This window comes from Pseudophryne corroboree, chromosome 4 (assembly GCF_028390025.1).
Source record: "Pseudophryne corroboree isolate aPseCor3 chromosome 4, aPseCor3.hap2, whole genome shotgun sequence".
In the NCBI taxonomy this organism is placed as follows: Eukaryota; Metazoa; Chordata; class Amphibia; order Anura; family Myobatrachidae; genus Pseudophryne; species Pseudophryne corroboree.
Window position 1 is genome coordinate 943162209 of NC_086447.1, and position 10401 is coordinate 943172609.

The window sequence follows — 10401 nt, forward strand, 5'->3', positions numbered from 1 at the left end:
AGCAGAGCCGGATTAAGGGGGGGGGGCAGGCGGTACGTACCGTAGGCCCCACAGTTTTAGGGGGCCCCCCGGCTCGAGTAGCTCTGTCCCAGCTCAGAAGCTCCCCCCCCCCGTCCTGCCAGCAACAGCGGCAGCATTGTGCTACAGTCAGCACACGCTGCTGCGTATTGGCAGGTCTGTGGTGTTACAGGGAGGCAGCAGTCTCCCTGCTTGCTTCTGCCTGTGCGGGTGTGTAGGGGGGGAGCGACCACGTCCTCTGGATTTACCTCTAGCTGAGGGGCCAAAATTCCATAAAAAAAAAAAAAAAAAAAATCCCGGAATTTGCATAATGAGGCGTGGCCTCGCGTCCCGCGATTAGGCCACGCCCCCAACCCACAGCAGGCACAGCAATGAGATAGGGCTCCCCTGTCACAAGTGCCCTGGGCCCCCCGGACTCATAATCAGCCCCTGGGGGCATGCCAGCAGCTCTCAGAGCGCTGGGCATGCCACCTCACTGACGAAAACGGGGGCCCTCCCGTGAAGCCACGCCCCCTTTTCGACGTGTGTGTGTGTGTGTGTGTGTGTGTGTGTGTGTGTGTGTGTGTGTGAAAGCTGGGAGGTATGCACCCTGCCTGTGCCATGTCCATACTATCTGCTTCTGCAGCTGCTCCTAGTGTCCTATAGATTTGGCCAGATCTGTGACTCATTTGACTAACTCCGCCCACTGTTGTGACTCCGCCCAGCGTTAGCAAATGAATCACAAGATCACAGATCTTGGCTATTATATAGGAGATAAAATAGGATTTTAATTACCTACCAGTAAATACTTTTCTCGTAGTCTGTAGGGGATACTGGGAATCCATATAGTACCATGGGGTATAGAAGGGTCCACTAGGAGCCTTGGGAATTTTAAGAATTTGATAGTGTGCACTGGCTCCTCCCTCTATGCCTCTCCTACCAGACTCAGTCTAAGAAACTGTGCCCGAGGAGACGGACATACTTTGAAAGAAGGATAGATAAGGAAAGTGGTGAGATTACAAACCAGCACACACAGAACAAGGGGAAAGCCATGCTAACCAAACATAAAACCAGGAACAGCAACAACTGAACCAACCAGGATACTTAACTAAGTAATAGTGCAGGAAGAACGTTGTGGCACCATCCTGATCGGCTGTGTGCTCCTGTACTGTATGACAGGCAGCACCCGGCAGTGTTACAATGTAGCGCCTATGCGCTCCATTGTAACCAATGGTGGGAACTTTGTGGTCAGCGGTGAGGTTACTTTCGGTCAACCGCTGACCACAAAGTTCCCACCATTGGTTACAATGGAGCGCATAGGCACTACATTGTAACACTGCCGGGTGCTGCCTGTCATACAGTACAGGAGCACACAGCCGATCAGGAGGGTGCCACAACGTGGCGCTCCCTGATTGGCTGATGGAACCCTCTTAGACATAAGTCAGAGGGGGTTTCTGGCATTCGGGGAAAGGGGTCCCATGTGAAAACATGGGGCCCCTTTCAGTTCGTGGTCGGGTGTCCGTTTTTTTATTTTTACAAGTACGTGGATTACAAATGGATTATCCGAGGAGCCCTCTACACTGGATTTGGTGAGTAGGATTTTTTCAACAGGTACACCATGGATTCTACATGGAGAAGAGAACCGACCCTCGTGTGAACATAAGGTAAGTATGTGTATATGGTGGTGTGGATGTATGAATTAAAGTTATACTTTCAAGGTGTGTGTGTTATGTCTTTATTGGGGTATTTTTTTAGTAGTAGTACTACAGGTACCAGCGGGCCAGGTTTTCCGCCGCATGCTGATACTTGTGGTTCTCCAAGTACCAGCTTGTGGGGGAGGCTTGCTGGGACTTGTAGTACTGCTACTAAAAACAATATTCATAACTTACAACAAAGGCTATCAGCCCCCCATCCGCAGCCCATTGGATGGGGGGGACAGCCTCGGGCTTCACCCCTGGCCCTTGGGTGGCTGGAGGGGGGGGACCCCTTGATTTAAGGGGTTCCCACTCCCCCAGGGTACCCCGGCCAGGGGTGACTAGTTGGGTATTTAATGCCACGGCCGCAGGGCGCTGTATAAAAGTGACCCCCGGCTGTGGCATTATCTGTCCAGCTAGTGGAGCCCGGTGCTGGTTTCTAAAATACGGGGGACCCCTACGCTTTTTGTCCCCCGTATTTTTGGCACCAGGACCAGGCGCAGAGCCCGGTGCTGGTTGTTTAAATATGGGGGAACCCCTGTCAATTTTTTCCCCATATTTTTGCAACCAGGACCGGCTCAAAGAGCCCGAGGCTGGTTTGGCTTAAACCCATCCAAACACGGGATAAAAAAGCAGGTCTGTTATTTTTTAGCACTTTTTCACGATTTGTATTTTATCACGGCAGTGTTTGGCTATTGTCGGCAGTGTTTGTGATTTGCACTTTTTAGTAAATTCCCGATTTCTACCAAATTGCAGGCATATTTGACCGATGGTGTATTGATTCGTGATTTTTTCCTAGGACTTCCAAAATATTACGAATGCCCTCATCACTGCCGTGATTTTTGCTTAGTAAATTCCCGAGATGACACTTTGAAGAAAAAACGGCATCTCGGTCAAAATCGGGACCTTAGTAAATATACCCCTAAGTACCTATATTAAGGTCTCAGTACACTAATAATCGCTCCCCCCTGCTATGACCCCCTGGTACCGCTGAGGCAATCTGGAGTCTCTCCGGAAGAGCTGCGCATCCCTGTCAGTCAGCGTCTGTGTCCACTGCAGAGTGAAAATGGCGCTGGTGAGATGCTGGATCTGCTCATAGTGAAGCCCCGCCCCTTCAATGGCACACACCACTCTTTTTTATACTGGCTGAGGTAATTTTGTGCCTAAAATGGAGTCAGCTCCCTTTTAAATCTGTAATGCCAGTCTGGGTACTGTATATTCATATAGGGGGTCATTCCGACCCGTTCGCACGTAGCGGTTTGTCGCTACGGGGCGAACGGGTCCGGAATGCGCATGCACGGCAGCCGCACTTCGCGTGCGCGACGTTGCTGCTGGGTTACATGTGGGTTTTACGAAGAAAGCGGTCGCAGAGCCTAGTGACCCCACAAGAGTGACCCCAATTAACTTGCGGTTAATCGCAGACCGCAAAGTTCCCATCATTGGTTACAATGGAGCACCACTACGCTACATTGTAACCAGTGCGCTCCTCTAACAGGCTGTGCGCTCCTGCACTGTCAATCAGGAGAGTGCCATGACGTGGCGCTCCCTGATTGGCTGGCGGGACCTTCACTGACAGCAGTCACGGGGGGTCCCGCCACGAACACCAGCAAATCGACTAAGTTTTGTGTACCATGCGCATTTATCAACAAATCGCAGCATAGCGAAAATCGTCAACGAGCGAACAACTCGGAATGACCACCATGGAGAGGCACACATGAAGAGAGAGAGAGACACATGAAGAGAGAGAGAGACAAACATGGATGTAATGAAGCCGAGATCGCTGGTGGTGCGAGATGACGGCCGATCTTGGATGATTTTTTTTAAAGAGATAATCACTTACAAGGCGTGGTTTTGTCAGGTGTGGTTTTGTCAGGTGTGGTTTTGTCAGGTGTGGTTTTGCCATGTAAGTGATTGCCCCTTTACAAAAACGTCCTAGATCAGCCGTCATCTCGCACCTCCAGCGATCTCAGGTGTCATTACATTCGGCTCATGGAGAGAGAGACATAGGCCGGGATGTACTAAAGGGAAAAATCCCCATTTCAGGGGTTTTACCGCATTTTCAAATGTACTAAGACCCGGCCGCCGGGTTTACGTCTAGGGTATCGGCATCTTTTGATGGCGATACCCTATAGAAGCCTATGGGCTTCTTACCGCCACCGCTACCACCGCATCCCGTCGCCGCCGCCCTGCGCCGCTCACGACAATCTCCCACCCCCCGGCACACTGTACCTGTGCAGTAAGCTGGTGCGGCCCCCCTCCTCCTTCTCCCCCGCAGCGCAGCCTTGTCTCCTTCCAGCTGCAGGGGGGAGGAGCCCAGGGACTCCCAGCACACGTCACCGCCCACTGCTTGGAGGTTACGGAGGCCAGCAGAAACCCTCTCCTCGGCAGTAACACTGATCGCAGGGACCCCCGGCATCGCACTGCGATACTAATCGCATATGTTAGTACATATGGGATTGGCATTGTTGCGATGTCCGGCGATGACCCGCGATCAGTGTTCCAGCCATAGAGAGACATGAAAAGAGAGAGGGAGAGAGCGCAGGTTTACAGTCAGTAAATCGGAGGTATAGTTATTGATGGAGTAATAACTTGCCCAGTCGGTGACTTGTGCGCAGCAGGTAACTGCAGCAGGGTGTCCTCACCTGGCCGACCCAGCAGGTGTAAAGCCAGGATAGAGCGTGATGGAGGTGACCCGTGCCGGAAGGGATGATTGGCTTGATCAGGGGACAGGGACTCAGGTGGGCTTCTCTCCTCTTTATAGTTCTCGCGCTGGGGTCGGTCTCTAGATCATGACGTCAGACCCCGGCAGTAGCGGGCTGCAGCGTATCTGTGAGAGTGGAGGATGGGAGGAGAGGGGAGGGAATGGTAGTGGGCTACCTCCTGCTCCTCCAGCCGGTCCACCTCCTCATGCTTCGTTACGTCCCGTGGCTATGTGCAGCAATACAAAATAAAGATGAGTCGGTGCAGTCTGACTAATCAGGGCCCCTTCATTGCTGAGGGCCCCGGTGCATTGCACCACCTGCACCGGCGAAAGTTCCGCCACTGTGCTGTGGGATGGGAGTGGGGTCAGGAAGACCACCTGCATCAATCACACCCAGAGAGCAAGCCTCCTGCAACTGGCATATCCTGAACCAATAGCTGAATGGAGGGTGTGTTCAGTGCCGCAGCGCTAGCCATCTGACAGGGAGCCCCCGGAGACCATCACCGGAGGTGAGTCTCTGGTCCATGACAATGACGGGTGTGTTAAGTGCCGCAGTTTCAGACTCATAGGGGTAGATTTACTAAGATTCATTTTTGACCCATGTTTGGACTTCATCATCTACCGGTGACACGCCTAGGATCCCAGTAGGGTGTTATCCTGGACACGCTCTGCGTTTACACCACCAGTGTCTCCACATCGTCACACCAGGTATGATTATTCCTTACTCTATATCAGGCCTGGCCAACCTGTGGCACTACAAGTCCCAGCATGCCCTGCTTCACTTTTGCTATTAGGAAATGCCAAAACGGTGGCAGAGCATGCTGGGATGTGTAGTTTCACAACAGCTGGAGAGTCGCAGGTTGGCCAGGCCTGCCCTATATGGACCTCTTGGTGAATGCCTTCGCTTAACTGAGAACTTAAACAGGACAAGAAATTGCTGAGCTCCTTGTGTTTTTATCATCATTTTATCTGTCATTTGATTGTCGTATATGTTTTTTTTACATTTATAAAGTATATTTCATATCACAACAAGCCTCTGTCTCCATTCACACCCCCACCAATAATCACTACATCGCTACTCGCTCTGGATCCTCAGTGAGGCCCTCAGTGTGGCGCTGACCCGTGGCCGCTCAGGTCAGGTAGCGCTCCAGAGCCACGCCGATACGTTTCTTTATGTATTTATTGTGATGATTATTTCTGATTCTGCTCAATAAAACTGACTGAGGCCAATTGCACCAAACCAATCTCTCAGCTGCCCCATCCTGCCATCTGCCCCAGGAGATGGTATCTGTTCCCCTGGAGAATTGGCACAGGAAGCAGCAGCTTCGAGAACCCTGCAGAAATCAGATCTGTGTTTGCCTGGACTGAGGCTAAAGATATGGCACAGAGTACAACTGCAGGTGCGATACTCTGCAGAGCTGTTTTCACAGTGTGACATGCTGGGAGCTATAGTGCTTCACACACAGAAGCAAGTCCAAGTGGTGCTTTGGCTGCATGATTGTGGAAACCTGTACAGTCGGTCAGTTACCACCTACAAATCATACTTACCTACTTTCAATTACTCCTCTCCAGGAGAAGCCCAGAGAGGAGACAATGCAGGAAACTTCGGGGGTGGAGCTGGGCTGTGACATCATCAAGCCCCAACGCCACATTGGGAAAATATTTGTGATTTGCGGGTCTGCGGGAAGTGGGCGGGGCTAAAATGATGTGATTCACGTCATTTGAACCCCTTCCCCTCCCCACGGACCCCCGAATACGGGAGAGTATGTCTCCATCCTGCCCGCATCACTAGGGTGCAATCAGGATGCGGGAGATCTGCCTACTTTTCTGGGGGTGCGGGGGGCTACCCCAAAAAATGGGAGCCTCCCGCAGTTTCCGGGAGAGTAGGCAAGTATGCCACAAATGACTTCCTCCTGTCAATCACCTTGCGAACGCCCGTGCAATCAGATGTTTCGCACAATCCCGTCGCTGACCGGCGATGCCCTTTGTTGTTGTCCGACACACGTGCTCGTTGTGGTGCATACGCATGCCCAGCTACATCAGTCTTCTATGGGATTCTCTCATTTTAGGACCTAATTCAAGGTTAATTGCAAAACAACTTTTTCTCTAATGGGCAAAACCATGGCCCTCATTCCGAGTTGTTCGCTCGTTATTTTTCTTCGCATCGCAGCAAATTTCCGCAAACTGCGCATGCGCATTGTTCGCACCGCGCCTGCGCCAAGTAAATTTGCTAAGAAGTTTGGTATTTTACTCACGACTTAACAAAGAAATTTCTCCGTTCTGGTGATCGTAATGTGATTGACAGGAAGTGGGTGTTTCTGAGCGGAAACTTGCCGTTTTATGGGCGTGTGCGAAAAAACGCTACCGTTTCTGGGAAAAACGGGGGAGTGTCTGAAGAAACGGGGGAGTGTCTGGAGAAACGGGGGAGTGTCTGGGCGAACGCTGGGTGTGTTTGTGACGTCAAACCAGGAACGAAAAGGACTGAACTGATCGCAGTGGCAGAGTAAGTGTCGAGCTACTCTGAAACCACTAAGAAATTTCTGATCGCTATTCTGCACAGCTAAGATTCACTCCCAGTAGGCGGCGGCTTAGCGTGTGCAAAGCTGCTAAAAGCAGCTAGCGAGCGAACAACTCGGAATGAGGGCCCATGGGGGGTAATTCCAAATTGATCGCAGCAGGATTTTTTTTTAGCAATTGGGCAAAACCATGTGCACTGCAGGGGGGGGGGGGGGGGGGCAGATGTAACATGTGCAGAAAGAGTTAGATTTGGGTGGGTTATATTGTTTCTGTGCAGGGTAAATACTGGCTGCTTTATTTTTACACTGCAAATTAGATTGCAGATTGAACACACCCCACCCAAATCTAACTCTCTCTGCACATGTTATATCTGCCCCCCTGCAGTGTACATGGTTTTGCCACATTGCTAACAAAAATCCTGCTGCGATCAACTTGGAATTACCCCCCATGTGCACTGCAGGGGAGGGCAGATGTAACATGTGCAGAGAGAGTTATAGGCCCTACACACTGGCCGATTTTCTGAAAGATATGAACGATCTCGTTCATAAATGAACGAGAACTCGTTCATATCTTTCAGTGTGGAGACTCCAGCGATGAACGATGTGCGTCCCCGCGCTCGTTCATTGCTGGTCTCCCGTCGGCTGTGCATGCAGGCCAATATGGACGATCTCGTCCATATTTGCCTGCACTTCAATGCAGCCGCGTGACGGGGGGAGTGAAGAAACTTCACTCCCCCCACCACTGCCCCCCCGCCGCCGGGTTGCTCGTCGGCCGTTTCGGCCGTCGGGCACCTCGGCGGCGCATCGTCAAATGTGTAGGGCCCCTTAGATTTGGGTGGGGTGTGTTCAATCTGCAATCTAAATTGCAGTGTAAAAATAAAGCAGCCAGTATTTACCCTGCACAGAAACAATATAACCCACCCAAATCTAACTCTCTCTGCACATGTTACATCTGCCTCACCTGCAGTGCACATGGTTTTGCCCATTAGAGGAGAATGTTGCTTTGCAATCAACCTTGAACTAGGCCCTTAAATTGTTGTATGGGAGACATCCCAGAGGGTTGCTAGATGTTGTTACAGACATGGGTGAGACAGCCCACACCCTATAAACGTACAATTGAACCTGTATTGCCAGGGCCATAACTAGTCGTGGGCGGGTGGTGCTTAGTACACAGCGCACTTGTGCTGTGAGTGCACCATCTACATACACCTCCGCCAGCTGCAGTGCTGCCCGCTACATTGTATAACTGTAGCCTTGTGCCGGCAGCGCTGGGCCGCAGGGTCAGTCTCCCCTCTCCATCTGGGCATCTGTGCAGGCTTATGTAACCCTAACCCTAGGGTTAAACATATATATGTGAACAGAAATAGGTAAAAGTGAGGTCATTTTTCTATGAATAATTTATATATTTATACTTTATATTGTACTTTATGTGTAATACAAGGTAGACAATGTAAAAAGGAAAAATAATTCATGTATGTACCCCAGTCATATGTATTTTTATTGATATGTATTATATGTGTACACATTGGTGGCCAGTGACTGACAGAACATTCTAGCAACTCCTTGTGCTCCTAGCTGTCAATCATCCAGTGGCGTGATTGCCAGTGGGTGGGGCATCACCTCAGGAGGGGTCATGTGACCTCTTGGAGAGGGAGATATAAGAGCTGATCCCTCCCTCCAGTGCTCACACCTCCTCAGGGCCAGCTCCAGGCATGTTCGAATAGAGCGGCCGCGCGGGGCGCCACACGCTGGCGCCGCCATATTCCTGTCTGGAGCCAGCCTGCAGTGTCCTGGCCCCGGCCGCTTGTGTGCGCACTATGCAGCGCGTTGTGCGGCGCCGGCGTCTGATGTCAGACGCCGTGCAGCGCGTATAGCGCGCACACAGTAGTTTTGATCTGTCCGCCTGCGCCCACAGCAAGACTCCCCCTCCCGGCTCCCAGCACCGCAGCGCTGGTATTGTGACCTGTGAGTGAATATCTGGCACTGTGGGGTCATAGCTGCACTGTGGGGGTATTTATGTATCTGCCACTGGGGGCATTTATGTATCTGGCACTGTGGAGGCATATCTGCACTGTGGGGGCATTTATGTTTCTGGCACTGGGGGCATTTATTAGTGATGAGCGGGTTCGGTTCCTCGGAATCCGAACCCCCCCGACTTCAGCCTTTTTACACGGATCCGAGGCAGACTCGGATCTTCCCGCCTTGCTCGGCTAACCCGAGCGCGCCCGAACGTCATCATCCCGCTGTCGGATTCTCGCAAGGCTCGGATTCTATCGCGAGACTCGGATTCTATATAAGGAGCCGCGCGTCGCCGCCATTTTCACACGTGCATTGAGATTCATAGGGAGAGGACGTGGCTGGCGTCCTCTCCATTTAGATTAGAAGAGAGAGAGTGAGATTGAGAGTGAGACACTTGAATTACTGGAGCTTAGGAGTACTCAGAGAGTGCAGAGTTTACTAGTGACTGACCAGTGACCACCAGTGCAGTTTTATTATATTATTATTTATATAATCCGTTCTCTGCCTGAAAAAAAACGATACACAGTGACACAGTAACAGTATACCATACCTGTGCTCAGCCTCAGTGTGCTGCATCATCTATGTATATCTGACTGTGCTGAGTGCTCAGTGCTCACACAGCTTAATTGTGGGGGAGACTGGGGAGCAGTTATAGCAGGAGTACATATTTTAACAGTGCACACTTTTGCTGCCAGAGTGCCACTGCCAGTGTGACTGACCAGTGACCAGTGACCACCAGTATATTGTGATTGTCTGCCTGAAAAAGTTAAACACTCGTCGTGTGGTGTTTTTATTCTATAAACGCATTCTGCTGACAGTGTCCAGCAGGTCCGTCATTAATTATATAATATATACCTGTCCGGCTGCAGTAGTGAGATATATATATATTTTTTATATCATTATCATCCAGTCTATATTAGCAGCAGACGCAGTATGGTAGTCCACGGCTGTAGCTACCTCTGTGTCGGCAGTCGCTCGTCCATCCATAATTGTATACCACCTACCTGTGGTGTTTTTTTTTTCTATCTTCTTGATACTAGTAGCTTACTTTAGGAGTCTGCAGTGCTGACAGTGTCCAGCAGGTCCGTCATTATAATATATACTTGTCCGGCTGCAGTAGTGATATATATATATTTTTTATATCATTATCATCCAGTCTATATTAGCAGCAGACGCAGTACGGTAGTCCACGGCTGTAGCTACCTCTGTGTCGGCAGTCGCTCATCCATCCATAATTGTATACCACCTACCTGTGGTGTTTTTTTTTTTCTCTATCTTCTTGATACTACTAGTAGCTTACTTTAGGAGTCTGCAGTGCTGCTGACAGTGTCCAGCAGGTCCGTCATTATATAATATATACCTGTCCGGCTGCAGTAGTGATATATATATATATTTTTATATCATTATCATCCAGTCTATATTAGCAGCAGACGCAGTACGGTAGTCCACGGCTGTAGCTACCTCTGTGTCGGCA